The sequence below is a fragment of the Helianthus annuus genome, chromosome 15, assembly GCF_002127325.2.
Source record: "Helianthus annuus cultivar XRQ/B chromosome 15, HanXRQr2.0-SUNRISE, whole genome shotgun sequence".
NCBI classification, from domain to species: Eukaryota; Viridiplantae; Streptophyta; class Magnoliopsida; order Asterales; family Asteraceae; genus Helianthus; species Helianthus annuus.
In genome coordinates this window covers 99,531,619-99,552,751 of record NC_035447.2, presented here as the reverse complement: position 1 = coordinate 99,552,751, position 21,133 = coordinate 99,531,619, and the positions used below count along the sequence as shown (strand labels likewise).

The window sequence follows — 21,133 nt, the reverse complement described above, 5'->3', positions numbered from 1 at the left end:
TTGGGGTTTTGATCGGGGTTTTATAGGTGGAAAAAGTGAATGCTGACGTGGCCGCGGTTACAAAAGATCTGACGGTTAAGTACTGTCCACGTGAGAATCATTGATGAATAATGGATGACAGTTGTTAGGAAACCACTGATGAATCAATATCAGTAGTTTACAGTGCTGAAAATGAAAACAGTAACTGACTATAACTATTAGTGGATAGACTATTAGTGAATTAAAACACTGACCCTTAACAACAGTCATTATATAAACAGTGGTTTAAGCATGTTCCTTCTCCAAAAAAACAATATTGTAACCCATCAATCGTTTCAATCCCCTTCAACCTCCACAAAACACTATTTTAACCCAACACTGGTTTTAAACCACCATTTTAACCAAACAGTGGTTTCAACCACAGTTTTCTCAACAGTAGTTCCAAACATCTATTTTCATCCATCTGTTGACCAAAGTCAATAGATGTACCAACCACTGTTTTATTTTCAAACATCTGTTCCCAATAATAGAGCTTTGATCATTTAAACAAACTTTTGCCAATATTACAGTGCTGAAAATGAAAACAGTAGCCGACTAAAACTATTAGTGGATAGCCTATCAGTGGATTAAAACACTGAGCTTTAACAACAGTCATTATATAAACAGTAATTCAAGAATCTTCCTTCTCCAAAAAAACAATATTTTAACCCATCAGTCATTTCAATCCCCTTCAACCTCCACAAAACACTATTTTAACCCAACAGTGATTTTAAACCACCATTTTAACCAAACAGCGGTTTCAACCACAGTTTTCTCAACAGTAGTTCCAAACATCTATTTTCATCCATCTGTTGACCAAAGTCAACAGATGTACCAACCACTGTTTTATTTTCAAACATCTGTTCCCTATAACAGAGCTTTGATCATTTAAACATACCTTTGCCAATATTACAGTGCTGAAAATGAAAACAGTAGCCGACTATAACTATCAGTGGATTAAAACACTGAGCTTTTACAACAGTAATTATATAAACAGTAATTCAAGAATCTTCCTTCTCAAAAAAAAACAATATTTTAACCCATCAGTCATTTCAATCCCTTTCAACCTCCACAAAACACTATTTTAACCCAACAGTGATTTTAAACCACCATTTTAATCAAACAGCGGTTTCAACCACAGTTTTCTCAATAGTAGTTCCAAACATCTATTTTCATCCATCTGTTGACCAAAGTCAACAGATGTACCAACCACTGTTTTATTTTCAAACATCTGTTCCCTATAACAGAGCTTTGATCATTTAAACATACCTTTGCCAATATTATAGTGCTGAAAATGAAAACAGTAGCTGACTATAACTATCAGTGGATAGCCTATCAGTGGATTAAAACACTGAGCTTTAACAACAGTCATTATATAAACAGTAATTCAAGAATCTTCCTTCTCCAAAAAACAATATATTAACCCATCAATCGTTTCAATCCCCTTCAACATCCACAAAACACTATTTTAACCCAACAGTGATTTTAAACCACCATTTTAAGCAAACAGCGGTTTCAACCACAGTTTTTTCAACAGTAGTTCCAAACATCTGTTTTCATCCATCTGTTGAGCAAAGTCAACAGATGTATCAACCACTGTTTTATTTTCAAACATTTGTTCCCAATAATAGAGCTTTGATCATTTAAACATACCTTTGCCAATATTACAAGCTTTTACACTCTGAAACCTAAATATTTATTTACTTAATTTAAATAACAAACATGGTTAATAATTTTAACACAACTAATTATATAAAAACTACAAGTGTCAAACAGCATACAAAGTTCATCCATCTGTTGACCCAAGTTAGTAGATGTATCAACCACTGTTTTATTTTGAAACATCTGTTCGCAATAACAGAGCTTTGATCATTTAAACAGACCTTTGCCAATATTACAAGCTTTTACACTCTCAAACATCAATATTCATTCAATAAAATTTTAACACAGCAAATAACAGAGCTTTGATTAATAATTTTAACACAACTAATTATATAAAAAATACAATTGACAAAACAGCAAATAGCATTAAATAAAATACATGATCCTAATTCCTAATCAATTGGTGAAACAGTAGTCTCGATAAGTAAAGCTCCTTTCGGACCATTGTAGTTGTCAACATGTTGGAGGTATTTCAGAAGTTCGTTGCTCAGATCAACTTCAATCATATCCCCCCAGATGCTTGTTATCAGCCACTTGTTGTCTTCAATTATATTAGTCCTTTGGCGCCTATCTACATAATCAACTACATGAGGATTATTGAAAACAAACACCTTCATCCAGCCTTCTTCTTCATATCTGAGCAAATCAGCAGTTAGCTCAGCAGACTTTCCAATAACAATCAAATGCAGCCTCTTTGCAATGGTCAAAAAATGCCCTTGGCAAGGATTGACTACAATACTCTCGGGAAAATGAAGCATTCTGAAAATCTCACTCAGAACATCAAAAGCAATGATGTTCCTCTCACCTAGTGGATACCAATAATTTGAAACCATAAAATATATGGTTTTATCAGCATAAACTCCTGTAGACCATGAATAACCACTTGAACCATAATTGTTTACGCTACCGATATTTATTGTTCTCCATGACTCACGACGTCGTGAGTAAACACGAGCAGCCGTTACATTATGGTAACATCTGATGTTCAGCACTTTCAGATCATTGAACTGACCAAAATAAATTCCACTAGTATCAGAGTTTCAATGATGATTGTAATTGAAGTAGTCATCACACAAAACCTTATAGCGCCTGGTAGTTAGATTCCAAAGAATCAACTGACAGCAAATCCCTTCATTGCAAACTAACAACAAACTAGCAAATGACGATAGAATACGTAAGTTGCTAGGGTGGACATTGTTAGGAAAACTTAAGGTTTTGCTTCTAACAACATCCAAACTACCAGCAACTACGTCGTCAATGACAATTGACGTGTCTTTAAAGGATTGTAGTTTCTTTTGTACTGAATCTCCACTTCGGAGAGCATGCAGCATCTGAAATGCATGACTTGACAATTGGCTATAAAAATTCTTGGAATGATACTTGTAATGGCCAATATCTTCTGCAGAGAGCCTTGTGAAAATCTCGTCAACAAACTTTTGAAGATGATTGAGTAGATGGATGAAAACGGTAATTATCAAAACCACTGCCCAATGTATTTTATATACCCAATGAAGGCGGTTATGACTAAAGAATATGATGCGACACTCGTTAGGCTTTTAATGCATTTACATAGGAAAAATATAAATTAAACAATTATTACAATTACAATTAACCTATTCATTTACCTATAAGACGCCTTTACCATAAGATAGAAATGATTGAGTGACGTGCATTAATTGCAAAGTACATATCCCGAGGCATTTTGAATTTGAAATTATCGGCAATTTCAAAACCACTGCTATGGTATATGTTTGCCAAAGGAAACATCTGCTAAATTATACTTTGTTGGCTATGGGCAGTAGTTTGCACTCTTGAATGTGGGCCAGACCTTTGGCATTTAAATATAGAGTAGTAGTTTGAAATTAAATGTATTTTAACTCAGATAAAAAATCTCAGATAAAAAATTGACACATCAGCAATCATCATTTAGTCATAACTCAGATAAAAAATCTATTCATTTGGAATACAAAGATATTGCGAACATCTGTTAAAATCTCTCCTGTTTCCAACAGTAGCAAGTCAAACAGATGTTGGCAATAACAGATGTTGGCAATAACAGATGTTGGCAATAACAGATGTTGGCAATTAACAATAGTAGCAAGTCAAACAGCCGTTATGTGACACCCCAGGAAAACCAGTAAACTACACAACACAACTAGCTTCCTCGGTAACCGCATGCTAAATTTCGGGACAAAATTTCTTTCAAGTTGGGGATAATGTGACAACTCGAGTTTCCAATGTTCCATATTCGCATTAATTGCATGTTAACTGTTTAGTTGTTTGTTTGCTTGCCTTGTAACTATACACATTGGATTATATGTGAAATGTTTGTTGGTTGTGTTAATGTGATTAAAGTATTTGATGATCTATCTTGTAACCTGTTTGAAAAACTTAAAACCTATTCAGCTTGTACAAGCCCGGCGAAACAAGTGTTTCGCCATAACTCACATCGACGAAACAAGGGTTTGTTTCGCCATTCCCATCTCGACGAAAGGGGGGTGTTTCGCCGAAGCCCTTGTTTCGCCGAAGCCCATTAAGGGCCCAATCCGTTACGCGGATATTTATCGAGTATTCTGTTTCATTCGTCACATTTTAGCAAATAAGAAACCTTAAGGTCTCTCTCTCTTGTGCGACGGCAACTACCATTGATGTGCACAAAATGCAACATGTAAATTACATCAATTGTGGCTTAAAACTAACCCTTTTTTAGTACTAATGTTGGAAAAAGTGTGCTTTTGTCTTCCTTTTGTATTTTCAGGATTAAATGAGCTCAAAATAACAAAAGAAGCAAAAAGACAGCAAAATCTAACATAAATACAAGAAAAGGAACAAAAGTGATATGCCCGACCCCCCGACAGCATCTTCCCAAGCAAAACAAAGAAGACAGAAGACTGAACACACCCCGTGCTCAACGAGCACGGGGCCGTGCCCATAAAGCAGCAGAAAAGACAAACCCATAGAAGCTTCTACTTCTCACCACGGGGCCGTGACCAGCGGACACGGGGGCATGGTCAACTTCCTGCAGGAGCATTCATTGTAATTGCGAATTACAATTAATGAAGAGAGAGAGTGTCAGATGGACACGGGGCCGTGCCCAGCGGGCACGGGGCCGTGTCCGAGCTTCTGTTCAGCCTATAAATAGGAGTGTTTGGAGCTCTTGCAACTCATCTCTTGGCACACCACCTCTCTCACACTTCACCCACCACCCACCACCATCACAACATCATCATCCACCACCATCATCCATTGTCCATCATAAAGTGTGTGAGTCGTCTCGGGATCCAAGATTGATCGTAAGAGTTCTTGATTTTTTTAGACTTTGAGGATAAACCGGTACTAAAAGCTCTTGTGTCCTTGGACGACCTCGGTATCTTACCAACACTATACTACGTCCATGATGGGTGCACTTGCCCATATGCGTGTTTAGTGTTAGTAAATATCGTGTTTTATAAATTTAAAACTTGGCTAAAAAGTGTAAAAAGGGCTTAAAATATATACCTAAAACATATACACACTAACACGCATCAAGTTTTTGGCGCCGTTGCCGGGGACACAAGGACTTTAAGAAAGTTAGGAATCAACGGCCTAATCATTTTTTTCTATTTTCTTTTTATTTTTTTAGGACTTTCTTAATTTTTCAGCTTCTGCAGAACTCAGCACGGGTCGTGCCCGCTGAACACTCCCCCGTGCTCAATCATTGGAACTGGCAATCCTATTTTAAGTCAGACAGTAAGCTGAACACGGGGTTGTGCCCACCCAACACGCCCCTGTGCCCAAGATTCCGTTACTGAAAACAGAACCGTAAGATCCCGACGGTTGGTAATTTCTGACACAAAAATGAGTGATAATGATTTTTTTTTACTTTCGGCACTCTTATGGTACGTGGTGTCAATTATGTGGAGGTGGTCATAAAGAATTAGAATGTTATTTTCTAAATTATAAGCCCCACTATATAGACCCATCGTTTGCCTGTATCCTTAAGAGGGGTGAAAGTAAAAATAATCCTTATCTCTCCCTCGAAGGCTCCCAACCAGATATTCTAGGAGAAATGCTTCTTGATGAACTATTTCAACTAGAAGATCTAGTTCTTAATTGGTTAAGAGAACTTAAGATGGATTTCCTTAATTCATCTCAAGACGATTACCAAGAAGAAGTGTTGGGGTCGCATTCAAACAACCTCGCTGCTCCCGATAATACCTTCAACTCTAGCGAAGACTTGGACGATAGTCGTCCCGGTGCCGATTGTGCCGTGAAGGACTCCCCATCGACTTCGTTCGATGCATACATAGACCTGAGCGATTCGGCATACACCTTCTTCAACAAGATCCCGGGAAAGGGTTGAACTTGTCCACCTACATTTAGCATAGGAATCACCCTCACCGACAACCTCTTGCGTTCTCGTCTTAACCTAGATCAATTGAGGTATCTTAGGCACTTTGGGGTTGTTCCATCCAGTAAGGAACCACCCGATCCGGATAAGTTCCTTGAAAATAAATAAATTCTATAAGACAGCTTCCAGACACGGGGCCGTGCCCAGGTCAACACGCCCCCGTGTCCACCCAAAGATTCTCTTCTGATTTTATCAGAATACGGACAAAAATGTGTCAGGATTCTGTCTGCACACGGGGCCGTGTCCAGCCGACACAGGGCCGTTTCCAGCGTGCTGTCGTTTTCTATAAATGCAGCATGATTCCTGCTCATTTGGACCACTTCAAAAGACAGAGATTCCTGAGATCTTCACTCATACTATCCTAGGTATGTTCTAAAAGAAGGTTCTCAAGAGCCATCTTGTCTTTTCCACTTTTGTCCATTACCTTCTTCCTCAATTTTTAATCAACACCATCATTAAAGCTTGGAAGCTTCATGTCTCCAACCTTTATTGTAGTGTTTGTAAAGTTCTTATTCAAGGAGTCTTGTCTAAAATAAATTATGCAAACTTTGTTTTGAATTATTTGTGCTTAAAATTAACCTATGAACCAGGAAAATAATTTAAAACTCCAAGATTCTGAGGTTAAAAACCTTATAGACACTCAGACACGGGGCCGTGTTCATTGAACACGGGGCCGTGTCCGAGGGACTGTTTTGCAAAAATTGAGCTCTTTTCGGTCTGTTTTCCCAGAATGGCGAGTAGAACAAGCGGGATGTCTTCATCGCACTCTAGGAGCAACCGACAGGGGAGGAGGTCATCAACGGCGGAAGACTCTCTTGTAAACTATGTTTACGCCCTAAGAAAGGCTATTGATGAAATGACGAGGGTGGAAGAAGCATTGGTCGACCGTATCAACCATCTAACGGTGGGACTGGAAGGGTGTCTCCGGGAGGTCAACCTCTTGCACCAGAGGTTGAACATTCTCGCATCTCCTCCTTTGGTACCTATAATAACCCAAAGGGCATGGAACGTGGTGCCTGAAGTCATCATACCAGCCGAGTGGTATGCCATGCACCCGGGACCCCCTCGAGACATATTGCAAGGAGTCCCGGTTGGCGTCTCCCCTCCTCCACAAGATTTTAAGGAAAATGAGGCCGCCTTCTTTCTCCCAAGAGAGATAGAAGAATGGCTTTAACAACATCTAGGAAGATAACCCTCGGCCAAGAGTCCTCCTACAATCCCGAGAATTTATTCCCGGAATTTTGGTTCTTAATGAGAAAAAAGGACTCCTTATGATAATTTTATGTATCACACTATCACTAGACCTATCTAATTTAGGATTTTTTATTTCTTCTTTATTTTTAATTTCCTAGGACTATGTATCTCTCTATGGTTCTTAATGAAATGATGGTTTTAAGGTTTGACTGATGTTGTGATAAATAAAACACTCGGAATGGTGAAGGATAACAAGGGAAATGAGAAACATAGCCCCATGCACAAAAACAGGGCCATCCGACAACAATTTCTTCATTACAGTAAGCTCATCACGGGCCGTGTCCGCCCAACACGGCCCCGTGCTGCATACTCTGCAGAAAATTGCCTGGTTCAGGTAACTGGACATGGGCCGTGTTCGCTGAACACGCCCCCGTGTCCAGGCTTCTGTTTCTTTTCTTTAATTTTTGTCGCTGGCACCTGAACACGGGGCCATGCCCGGTCCCCACGGGGCCGTGTCCAGGATGCCAGTAACATAAAATTTTGCTTTTAACACCGTTTTACACATTCAATCAACCTAAAAACTTATTTTTGGGACACATTGAGGACAATGTATAATTTAAGTGTGGGGGGGATGCTAAAACCTTGAATTTTGCAAGTCCGAATAACAAGCCTTACACAAAACTCTATTGGAACCGCTAATCACCCCAAATTTTTTAAAAAATTTTCATTTTTTTACTTGTCTAAGTTTAAGTTGGAAATTCAAGTTCTAACAAGGTTATATTTTTACAAGTTTACAACCGATAGCGTCATGATAAAAAGAACCAACATAAGAAAATTACGAAAAGGCATGACAAACTTAGTTAAAATTTGATTATATATACTTGATCACATAAAAAGCCCTTTCCCACAAAAGTGAGTTTTGAGCCTTTAACGAGCATACAAATATATATCTTTACACTAAATGCTCATTTTTCGTTTCTTGTGTGAATAGCCGCTTGGTTCATACGACTCTAGAACTTGCCACAACAATACATTCTTGGTCCTTACCAGCTTAAACCCGAGTAAGTAAATGATGGAGGCATTAGGACTAACCCCTTTTTCATTCTACACCATTATTTTTCATTTTTTTTTACCACATACCCAAACTCCTCCTAGTTAACCCCTTTGAGCCTAAACCTTTTCATTTCTTAACCCAAAATAATCACCCTTTTTACCCACCTAAACCTTTTTATTTTTAACCCTTTCTTTTAGTAACAACGTTCGGTTTTCTCATGACATACTAAAAAAATAATAAAAAAAATTATATCTTGATGAAACCAAACAAACAAACAAGTTCATCAAAAATAACTTTGTTTGAAGAAAAATTGGTTCATCAAAATAAAATAAAAATGTGAAAAATAAAAAGTCTTTCAGAAAACCAACGTTTGTTACGTTTTTTCGCCCTTTTACTAACCACTAACCCAACCACTCACCTTTAGCCCAAGCCTAACCCTTCACCCAAAAAGTCCTCTTGATATTTACAAAGGTATATAGTTAAAAAGGAGGAGGATTGATTGCTTGGCAAGCATATGGTAGGAGTAAGTTCCATGCCGCTCTCAAGTGATTCACTAAAAATACACCTTCGGCCGAGTGTTGAGTGATTCCCCCGTGAGGTATGTGAACTTGTATATAAATGGAATTTTAGAAAGCTATGTTATGCCCTAATAAATAATTTATCTTATGAAACGTTTTTAATAAATCATGACGAATAGGATTGTAAATAAATAAAAATAAAACCTAAATAATCTTGGAATTCCCGACACTCTATGACAAGCCCAAAAACCTTCTCTTCTACCCATTCCATTTGGGAGTGAATAAAGCCACATTATAAATAGTTTTGCTTGAGGACAAGCAAAGATTCAAGTGTGGGGGTATTTGATGTGCACAAAATGCAACATATAAATTACATCAATTGTGGCTTAAAACTAACCCTTTTTTAGTACTAATGTTGGAAAAAGTGTGCTTTTGTCTTCCTTTTGTATTTTCAGGATTAAATGAGCTCAAAATAACAAAAGAAGCAAAAAGACAGCAAAATATAACATAAATACAAGAAAAGGAACAAAAGTGATATGCCCGACCCCCCGACAGCATCTTCCCAAGCAAAACAAAGAAGACAGAAGACTGAACACGCCCCGTGCTCAGCGAGCACGGGGCCGTGCCCAAGAAGCAGCAGAAAAGACAAACCCATAGAAGCTTCTACTACTCACCACGGGGCCGCGCCCAGCGGACACGGGGGCGTGGTCAACTTCCTGCAGGAACATTCATTGTAATTGCGAATTACAATTAATGAAGAGAGAGAGTGTCAGATGGACACGGGGCCGTGCCCAGCGGGCACGGGGCCGTGTCCGAGCTTCTGTTCAGGCTATAAATAGGAGTGTTTGGAGCTCTTGCAACTCATCCCTTGGCACACCACCTCTCTCACACTTCACCCACCACCCACCACTATCACAACACCATCATCCACCACCATCATCCATGGTCCATCATAGAGTGTGCGAGTCGTCTCGGGATCCTAGATTGATCGTAAGAGTTCTTGACAATCAAAGGCCATGTTTGCCTAAGTCTCTTACATCACTTGGTGAAGACAAGTGTTTAGTGTAATACTTTTTATTTTTAATCTTTTGCACTTTTTAATTGGTTTTGTATTAATGACTTTAATTACTAGTTTCTTAAGTTGAAGGTGATTCTTCCTTATCGTTTGTCCGTGGTGTCTTGGCATTATTTTACTGTCTATATAAAATAAAAGATTTTCACCATTCATATCTCCACGGTCTATATGGAGGTATGTTGGCCACCTGGTCAGGGGTTAAGGGAACAGTTTGGTAAGAGTCTTGCCATTGTTCAGTGTATAGATCCTGCAAAGGACCTGGGTCAAATTTAGTAGAACTTCCTTCAATACCCAAAGGTATTGGATGGCGGGGGTCCAAACTCTTTGATCCCCTCATAAGTTAAACTACTATTAAAACTTTAACCCGGCTACTTAGGACTGTATCCCTGCTGACTCAGACTACTTAGCCGAGGGTAACGTCACCTCCAAAAGAGGGGCCTACCACATTATGCATTAATAACTTAATTAATTATCTTTCAATAATCCGACCCTTTAGGATTGTATCCTTGCTGACTCAAACTACTGGGTTGAGGGTAACGTCGCCTTCAAAAGAGGGGCCTACTACAATAACTAAGATAATCTATTAAACAAGTGCAAAAGTGCAAAAATAATCAAAGGTTACACTATACACGAGTCGGATCCAAGTGATTCATCTTGTCTATCTGTTTTTACTTTTATTTTCTTTTTTTTTTTAGCATTTTAGTTAGTTTTATTTTCTTAGTTTAAAAACCTTTTTCTAACATTTTGATTTGGTTAGACGTTGAGGATAAACCGGTACTAAAAGCTCTTGTGTCCTTGGACGACCTCGGTATCTTACCAACACTATACTACATCCATGATGGGTGCACTTGCCCATATGTGTGTTTAGTGTTATTAAGTATCGTGTTTTATAAATTTAAAACTTGTCTAAAAAGTGTAAAAAGGGCTTAAAATATATACCTAAAACATATACACACTAACACGCATCACCATCCTTCACCATCATCTCTCCTTTGGATCCTTGCTAGTTCGCTGTGTAACCGGTTAGTGTATAGAGATTTATTAACCAATTCAACTTCCTGTTGTATTTGATTTACTCGATGTCATGATAGAATGATTTGATTTATTTGTTCAGTCTAATGATCTCTGCATAAGGATTATAGGGGTAAATGGTTATGATGATCTGTATGTTAAGATTTAAATCATTTGTGAGTATGGTACTGATAAATTAGGAATTGATGATCTGTATAGGATGGTGAAATAGTTTATGTTCATAATGCATAACCTGTTGATGCCTGTGTATTATGATGCTATTTGTTTAGACTGGATCAATGATTAAGTATTACAGTTATGTCACGTTAATAATCGGGTTTCATGTATACTGTTGTTTGATTGCTGTATGGGTGCCGCATGATGATGATGAACTAATGATTAGGGTTTTCTGAGTAATTGATAACACGACGTAACTGTTGTCACGACATAACTGGCATTGTTGGACGAAACGCGTATTTTGACAAAACTGGCACGACGAAACAGAGGGTGTTTCGCCATGGGAGTTCATGACGAAACATGGGGTGTTTCGTCGAGGGTATTCAAGACGAAACAAAGGTGTTTCGTCGAAGGGGATTCACGACGAAACAAGGGTGTTTCGTCGAGTTGTTAAGCTGCAGAGTAACTAAGTTTAATTCTGTTAAGGGTTAACTAGGTTAGCTAACTGTGGGTAAAAGATAAGCATGACTTGCATGAACTTGTATGACTGATGAATGCTATGTGTTAGTTATTACTTGCATGTATCTGATGATCTTGCCTGTTAGTCGATCATGTGAATATCAACTGATTGTGTGTACATGCATACCATAGGCTTCAACGGAATTGTTTGTGCGAGTAATCTTAGCATACCGAACAAACCGAGGTGAGTTCACACTTTCTACAAGGCATGGGATTCCCAAGGGTTTGGAATGGGTAAATAAACTAAACGGTAATCTACATATCCCCCTTGGGTAGGATATGTACGGCCATCCTCCTTGGGTAGGATGCCACTATAATTCCTACGTATTCTCCTTGGGTAGAACTACGTACGTTCGTCCTCCTTGGGTAGGACAACAACCTTAACTTACTAGACAAAACTCTATCATGAAGTCCCTCCTCTTTATATCGACTTAATTGTCGAGGTCGATGGCGAGCGGGTCATTAGTTAATAGCGTTATTAGGTTTAACAAACCTCACACCGTGTCGTTCGAACAGACGTGTACTAATGGACTATGGCAAACTGTCAGTGATGATAGACACTGATGTAGGGCACCACTTATGTTTCGTTAGCAGTCGATATGGTATGCTCTAGTGGTTCACAGGGGAAGCCCCCCACTGATTATGGTCACGGTTTGGGAAACGAAAGAATTGGTTAACTCGTGGTTTACGAAATAACTTATGATTCAGAACGAACTGGTAAAACTAAACAACCAACTGTGAACTCGCTCAACTTTGTTGTTGACTCTTTGTTACATGCCTTGCAGGTCAATAGGTACTCATGGAGCTTGCACAGGGAGGCGCGGTCGTTGTGGGAATATGGAATGTTAAATCCATGATAAACATTTACACCTTATAAACTTATTACTTATGTTTGCGGTTTTTACATTTATGCTTCCGCTGAATACTCTAACTATGCGTTTGTTTTAAACACCTTTCATATTGTGTGGTTGAATTTTAGTTATTACTTACAATGTTCAATATGATTGGTGGCTTGATCCTGGTCAGTCACGCCTCCAAGCGGTGATACTCCGCATGTGGATTTTGGGGGTGTGACACGTTAGATCAGCAGATGATGATTTAGAGCAGATGTTCTGTATACACTAACAGAAATTGGTACAATATCAACTTAATCTAATTAAACTCAGAAACAATTTCACTTCTACATCAAAATTACCAATCTGCAATAATCAGATGATATTAAAAATTACATAATAATAATACTTATTCAGCTTAAAATTACAACGAAACTTTAAAATCTAACAACACCACCAAGAAATTTACGAACCTAACAGCAAAAATTTAGTGCTTTTAGCTTAAAATTTAGTGCTTTTAGCTTTAAACTCCATCAATGTATATCTTCGATAATCGCCATGAACTCCACGGAAGTACTCAATGCATCATGAAAACACTTCTTCAGCTGTTGAAGAGTAGCCCTGTCCTCATATACATAATCCTTAACTTTGTTCATAAAGAGCTGCTTTAAACCAAACTTTATGCTTCTTTCAATACAAAAAGGCAGGAAAGACCATTACTCTAGTAAGATAAAATCTTATCTTACAGGAGTAGCAGATCTTTTCTTAGGTTTAGTAGGAACTACTGTGGGTTTTACATTATCATCATCTGCCCAAAATCATATATATAATCATCGGGTTGAGTTATAATACAAAGTATTTAAAAATAAGAAGTGTAAGAAGCCACCAGAGAGTGACAAGTGTCCTAGGAGAAATTAAATGAAAAGGGTAATTTTGTCTACAAGAGGAAAAAGAATATGCACATGCAAGTCACATGTTATCCCCCCCTAATTTTTAAACGTCCGTAACTTTTTATACATCATTTTATTTTAAAAAAAATTATACCATAAAATCGAGCGTTTTTTTATCTTTAATATGAGTACCATATTGTTATATTTTTCAAAAAAAAAATTTCAAAAACCCAGTTGTATATTACACAATGGACATGATGTAAAACACAATGTAAAGTAGATAAAAAACACAATCAATCACAACAGATAAAGACACAATGGACAACATACTAAAACACAATGACCATAACGTATAACACAATAGCGATAACATATAACACAATAAGTATCAGACTAAATAAAAACACAACTGATGACAACAGATAAAAGACACAATTAATGACAACAGATAAAAGACACAATGGAGAGCAGATGAAGACACAATGGAAAACAAACTAAAAACACAATACACAACAAACTAAAACACAATGAACAAAGATAATAAAAAAATTGAACAAATTATTAAAACACAATGGACAACATATTAAAACACAATGAATAACATATTAAACACAATGACCTGAACTAATAACACAATTTATAGAAAACCCAGATATAACAGCATCTTCATTGTATCATATATTGTGTTATAGGTTCTTAAAAAAACACAATGGATAGAACCCAAATTAACATTGTGTTATAGGTTTTGATAATAATAAAATGGACATGATGTAAAACACAATGTAAAGTAGATCAAAAACACAATCAATCACAACAAATAAAGACACAATAGACAACATACTAAAACACAATGACCATAACATATAATACAATGGCGATAACATATAACACAATAAGTATCAGACTAAATAAAAACACAATTGATGACAACAGATAAAAGACACAATTAATGACAGCAGATAAAAGACACAACGGAGAGCAGATGAAGACACAATGGAAAACAAACTAAAAACACAATACACAACAAACTAAAACACAATGAACAAAGATAATAAAAAAATTGAACAAATTATTAAAACACAATGGACAACATATTAAAACACAATGAATAACATATTAAACACAATGACCTGAACTAATAACATAATTTATAGAAAACCCAGATATAACACCATCTTCATTGTGTCATATATTGTGTTATAGGTTCTTAAAAAAACGCAATGGATAGATCCCCAATTAATATTGTGTTATAGGTTTTGATAATAACACAATGTATAGAAACTCTACTGACCAAAACCTAGTTAAAAGACACAATGACCTGAACCTTTAACACAATGCAAAAAAAAACCTAGTAAAAATGAAAATTTTTATTTTATTTTTATATGATAATATGGTACTCATATTAAAGATAAAAAAACGCTCGTTATTATGGTGAAATTTTTTTAAAAAAAAATGTCATATGAAAAAGTTATGGACGTTTTAAATCGATGGGGGAATTGGCATGTGCCTTGCATGTGGAGAGAGAAAATCCATAAATATAGGATTCCCTTTTATGTCCTTCTATTATCTTCTTTTCCTTACAACAAATCTCAACCCTTCAAATCTAAGATCAATGGACTAGAATCCTTCTTACCCTTCTTATTTATTTTATCCTATGTATTTGATCCTAACTCTATAATCATCATTTAAATGTACATTATTAGTAATCTTTCTTTCTGTTTAATTTAACTTTATACTTCTTTTAATACAAACCTATAATAACTCGCAACAGACTGTATGAATTTCAAACAACTGTGATTAGACTGAAATATAAAGCAAAAATTAGAGTATATATAGATAGATAATGAAAACTAAGTAACGGTTGCCAAGCAATTTAAAGGTTACTAGAAATATTAAATAAATAAAATGTAATGTGCAATTCCTCTTATACAAAGAAGTTCAAAGAAGTTGATTTCAGAAAAGGGTTTTAGTAAATCGTTAATTTCTTTTTTATTAATGACTCATATATTTTTTAAAGAGTTTTCATAATTTTTACATACAAATGTGTATGTTATATTAATAAAACTAATTATATTAATTTGTTAATATGTATTATTAACATTTAAACTTTTTTCCTATACATGGTAGGTTAAATGTAGACAATATTCCTATGTAGAAGTTGCACATGTGTAAGTTGTATAAATAAATAGAATTTGTTTATAGATTTTTTTTTACTTTCAAGATAGATGAATAAACATTTCACTTTAACAACTTTTTTATATTTTTAAAATTTTATGAATGAAAAAATGAATGATTTATCTTGCTCTCCCTCTTCTCCCATAAAACAGTCTTCTACCCACCCTCCCTCAACTCTCATCACTCTAGAGAATTTTATAACAAAGAATCTATATATATTCTAAAGTTTAGTTATAAGTTCAATTTTAAAACCAAAAATTAATGGCTGTTATAAATTGGGTTCTTCTATCTCTCCACTAATTTAATAATGATTGGTGTTTAAGGATTATAATTCATGATAATTGATGGTGATTAGTTATGATTATATAAAATGTTTATTCAAAATAAGGATTGACCTTTCATATTTCTCTGGTCCCTATCGCTCTCTCAAACCCACCCAAATCACCACACTAGCTTTCAATGTCCCTAATAATCAATCAAGAAGGGCCTCTTACCCAGATCGATACTCATTGGGCATACTAACAGTGACTATCTGATCTTCTAAGTCTACCCCCAAGACTTCTAGGTGGCTGACTGCAGACAGATATGGTGTGGAGTTGTTGCAATCAACGATGTACCATTGATTGAGAGAACAATCCGCACCAATTCCAAAAGGGTATGGAATCGTCACCTTCCCGCACGTATCATTGCACCCTGTCTTGGCGTACTTTGGAATTGCAGTGGATGCTGATGCCATTGAAACAAAAATGAGTAAACGGTAAGGTTGATTTAACTTAGTATTTGTAAAACGTTACATTTATTTCTTTTAAATTCAAGGGATACCTTTCAGTGTCCCTATGGTTGTTATGAAAGAGACTGTTGACGAACGATGTGTTGTAGCGAAGCTTTTGTTGCGATTGAAGCTCCTTTCAGATTTTATATACAGGTTCGTTATGCGCTTCAGAGATGTTTTATTTACTGATTTGTTTTATAAACTTATGCTTATGGGGCTAAATTGAGTGTCACTTTGCATTGTTTGATTGTCTTTCAAATTTTGCATACAAGGTGCTCGATGAAATGTCTGTGTGAAAATCAGCAGTGACGGCCAGAGCCAGCGTAGGAGATGGAGCCGGGTGGCAGTATAAGAGCCGAAAGGACGTGTTTTGATGACTTTTGATTGAGGTTTCATAGTTTTTCCGACAACCAGTGAGTTTAAGTGAAAAAAAAAATCGAACTTTTCAACCATTTTGTCACTCCAACCAGCATTTCGGTCTACTGGTGGTGTTGGCGATGCTACTGACTCCGGCGGGGGCGGAGGTTGAATGTATTCACACGGCTTACAAATCATCGATGTGGCGCGAAGGCGGACTGATACGTACATTAGGTCATCGCTTCGAACAGCTTTTGCTCAGGTACGTTTTTATTTGTTATTTTATTTTTAAGGATGAAATGCCATTTTAGTCCCTGAGTTATATTAAAACAGAAATGAGATATTTGTGTCAGCAGCGACGGCCAGAGCCAGCGTAGGAGATGGAGCCGGGTGGCAGTATAAGAGCCGAAAGGACGTGTTTTGATGACTTTTGATTGAAGTTTCATAGTTTTTCTGGCAACCAGTGAGTTTAAGTGAAAAAAAAAATCGAACTTTTCAACCATTTTGTCACTCCAACCAGCATTTCGGTCTACTGGTGGTGTTGGCGATGCTACTGACTCCGGCGGAGGCGGAGGTTGAATGAATTCACACGGCTTACAAATCATCGATGTGGCGCGAAGTCGGACTGATACGTACATTAGGTCATCGCTTCGAACAGCTTTTGCTCAGGTACGTTTTTATTTGTTTTAAGTCAATAATAGCATGGCTCAGAAAATATATACCTGTCGTTATGTGCAGCAATTAACTGTTTGATTTTGTACAGTCTGTCATTGCAGCAATTAATTGTTTGATTTTTGGTTTACAATCAACTCTGAAGCTGGTATTAATAGCGAATAGTGGACAATAGCGACACGCTACCTATACGCTACGTAGCGATAGCGATGAAATAGCGGGCGCTATTTTATGTGCAGCAATTAACTGTTTGATTTTGTAGGTAACATGGGTTGAACATGTTGAATTTGATGATAGAGCTGTTCACAATATCTATTAGTTACTGGTGAACTCTGGTCTGGCGTTTGGGGCAAAGCGATGGGTGGCAACTTTAGATAGGCGATGTGAACGGCTTGCAAGCGTAATGGCTAACAACATTCCTTCAGGAGATGCTGGAGGTAAGTATTAACAAAGTAATAGTTAGGATTTCTACCTTAATAGTAGTCTGATTAACACATATAATACGAATATATTTGATAAATACATGATTATTTAACAAAGGGTTTGTTTCATTTCACAGTTATAACCACTCCAGAAGGGAGAAAGAGTATGTTGAACCTGGCTGAGAGAATGGTTCTGAGCTTTTGCAGCGGTTTTGGAGCTTCAACCGCACATACATGGACAACTTTGTCTGGGAATTGGGCTGATCATGTTCGCGTTATGACTCGAAAGAGTATGGATGACCCAGGCAGACCTCCTGGTATAGTACTGAGTGCTGCAACTTCTTTTAAGTCAAATATTGACTCTTTCGTACCAGCTTCAGAGTTGATTTCAATATCATAGTTATTGATAGCGCACATAGCGAGCGCTATAGCGAATAGCGTAGCGTATCACTCATGTGTCGCTATTTAATTTTGGCGGCTCCACAGCAAGCAAAAAACGGGCTCTTAGGGTTTTTTTTTTTGTTTTTTCCGTGCTTTAATACAAATAGCGGGATTTTATAAGTGTAAAATAGCAGGATTTTAGTTTTTTTAAAGCATACGTATAAAACATCATATAACACAGCTTATTTAGATATAATATACATATAAATATTTCTAAAATTTTTTCCAAGTGTGTCGCTAAACATAAAATAGCGCCCGCTATTTCATCGCTATCGCTACGTAGCGTATAGGTAGCGTGTCGCTATTGTCCACTATTCGCTATTAATACCAGCTTCAGAGTTGATTTCAATATCATAGTTATTGATAGCGCTCATAGCGAGCGCTATAGCGAATAGCGTAGCGTATCACTCATGTGTCGCTATTTAATTTTGGCGGCTCCACAGCAAGCAAAAAACGGGCTCTTAGGGTTTTTTTTTTGTTTTTTCCGTGCTTTAATACAAATAGCGGGATTTTATAAGTGTAAAATAGCAGGATTTTAGTTTTTTTAAAGCATACGTATAAAACATCATATAACACAGCTTATTTAGATATAATATACATATAAATATTTCTAAAATTTTTTCCAAGTGTGTCGCTAAACATAAAATAGCGCCCGCTATTTCATCGCTATCGCTACGTAGCGTATAGGTAGCGTGTCGCTATTGTCCACTATTCGCTATTAATAACTATGTTCAATATTGACTCTTTCAATATTTTAGTACGTCGAACACACTAATTATCAGCTTCAGAGCTGAAATATTTGAATAATTATCAGCTTCAGGTCTTAACGTTGACCAGCAGCACCCTTCAAAGGGGTTGAAGAAAGCTGCTAATCAGGCCCCTAAAATTGCTCCGAAAACAGTTGGGTTTAATTACACCAGAGCCGTCCAAGGCAGCCATGTAAAAGCTGGTTCGAGTCAACAAAATGCCACCAAAACAGCCCCTGTCCCAGCTGTTAACAAAGGTCTGGCGATCTCGAACAGGTTTGCTGCGTTGGGCATTGATAATACGGAACCAACCCGGTTCTCGGTGTTAGATTTTGATGCGAGTATTAGAAACAATGACATCATTGGTGAAGCCTTGGACCTTTACACTCAGGATAATGTCGGCAATGAGCGTTGTACCACTAATTATCAGCTTCAGAGTTGATTTCAATATCATAGTTATTGATAGCGCTCAAAGCGAGCGCTATAGCGAATAGCGTAGCGTATCACTCATGTGTCGCCATTTAATTTTGGCGGCTCCACAGCAAGCAAATAACGGGCTCTTAGGGTTTTTTTTGTTTTTTCCCGTGCTTTAATACAAATAGCGGGATTTTATAAGTGTAAAATAGCAGGATTTTAGTTTTTTTAAAATCATACCTATAAAACATCATATAACACAGCTTATTTGGATATAATATACATATAATTATTTCTAAAATTTTTTCCAAGTGTGTCGCTAAACATAAAATAGCGCCCGCTATTTCATCGCTATCGCTACGTAGCGTATAGGTAGCGTGTCGCTATTGTCCACTATTCGCTATTAATAACTATGTTCAATATTGACTCTTTCAATATTTTAGTACGTCGAACACACTAATTATCAGCTTCAGAGCTGAAATATTTGAATAATTATTAGCTTCAGGTCTTAACGTTGACCAGCAGCACCCTTCAAAGGGGTTGAAGAAAGCTGCTAATCAGGCCCCTAAAATTGCTCCGAAAACAGTTGGGTTTAATTACACTAGAGCCGTCCAAGGCAGCCATGTAAAAGCTGGTTCGAGTCAACAAAATGCCACCAAAACAGCCCCTGTCCCAGCTGTTAACAAAGGTCTGGCCGAAGACGGAAAAATGATACCGATGTGGCGCGGAGTCGGACTGATACGTACATTAGGTCATCGCTTCGAACAGCTTTTGCTCAGGTACGTTTTTATTTCTTATTTTATTTTTAAGGGTAAAATGCCATTTTAGTCCCTGAGTTATATTAAAACAGAAATGAGATATTTGTGTCAGCAGCGACAGCCAGAGCCAGCGTAGGAGATGGAGCCGGGTGGCAGTATAAGAGCCGAAAGGACGTGTTTTGATGACTTTTGATTGAGGTTTCATAGTTTTTCCGACAACCAGTGAGTTTAAGTGAAAAAAAAATCGAACTTTTCAACCATTTTGTCACTCCAACCAGCATTTCGGTCTACTGGTGGTGTTGGCGATGCTACTGACTCCGGCGGAGGCGGAGGTTGAATGTATTCACACGGCTTACAAATCATCGATGTGGCACGAAGGCGGACTGATACGTACATTAGGTCATCGCTTCGAACAGCTTTTGCTCAGGTACGTTTTTATTTGTTATTTTATTTTTAAGGATGAAATGCCATTTTAGTCCCTGAGTTATATTAAAACAGAAATGAGATATTTGTGTCAGCAGCGACGGCCAGAGCCAGCGTAGGAGATGGAGCCGGGTGGCAGTATAAGAGCCGAAAGGACGTGTTTTGATGACTTTTGATTGAAGTTTCATAGTTTTCCTGGCAACCAGTGAGTTTAAGTGAAAAAAAAAATCGAACTTTTCAACCATTTTGTCACTCCAACCAGCATTTCGGTCTACTGGTGGTGTTGGCGATGCTACTGACTCCGGCGGAGGCGGAGGTTGAATGAATTCACACGGCTTACAAATCATCGATGTGGCGCGAAGTCGGACTGATACGTACATTAGGTCATCGCTTCGAACAGCTTTTGCTCAGGTACGTTTTTATTTGTTTTAAGTCAATAATAGCATGGCTCAGAAAATATATACCTGTCGTTATGTGCAGCAATTAACTGTTTGATTTTGTACAGTCTGTCATTGCAGAGATAAGCTTGCAGCAAGAAACAGCAACGCTTCTCGAGTAAGTAACCTTACTGTTCATTCTTTAGACAGTTTTTATTTGGCTGCTTCTAACCTT

The 21,133-nt window shown here is 37.3% G+C and overlaps 2 long non-coding RNA genes across 3 annotated transcripts; both read left to right on the top strand.

The window, feature by feature from the left end:
• Positions 1 to 15,877: 15,877 nt before the first annotated feature.
• LOC118487643 lies at positions 15,878 to 17,412 on the top strand. The gene is made up of 4 exons (XR_004882360.1): positions 15,878 to 16,273; positions 16,346 to 16,441; positions 16,561 to 16,907; positions 17,002 to 17,412. It is a non-coding gene; the product is annotated as an uncharacterized LOC118487643 (long non-coding RNA).
• A 2,049-nt stretch (positions 17,413 to 19,461) lies between these two features.
• LOC118487642 lies at positions 19,462 to 21,030 on the top strand. 2 transcript variants are annotated; one of them, XR_004882358.1, is made up of 3 exons: positions 19,462 to 20,119; positions 20,214 to 20,525; positions 20,620 to 21,030. It is a non-coding gene; the product is annotated as an uncharacterized LOC118487642 (long non-coding RNA). The 2 variants fall into 2 exon arrangements; XR_004882359.1 differs by having other exon boundaries at positions 20,211 to 20,525.
• Positions 21,031 to 21,133: the final 103 nt, after the last annotated feature.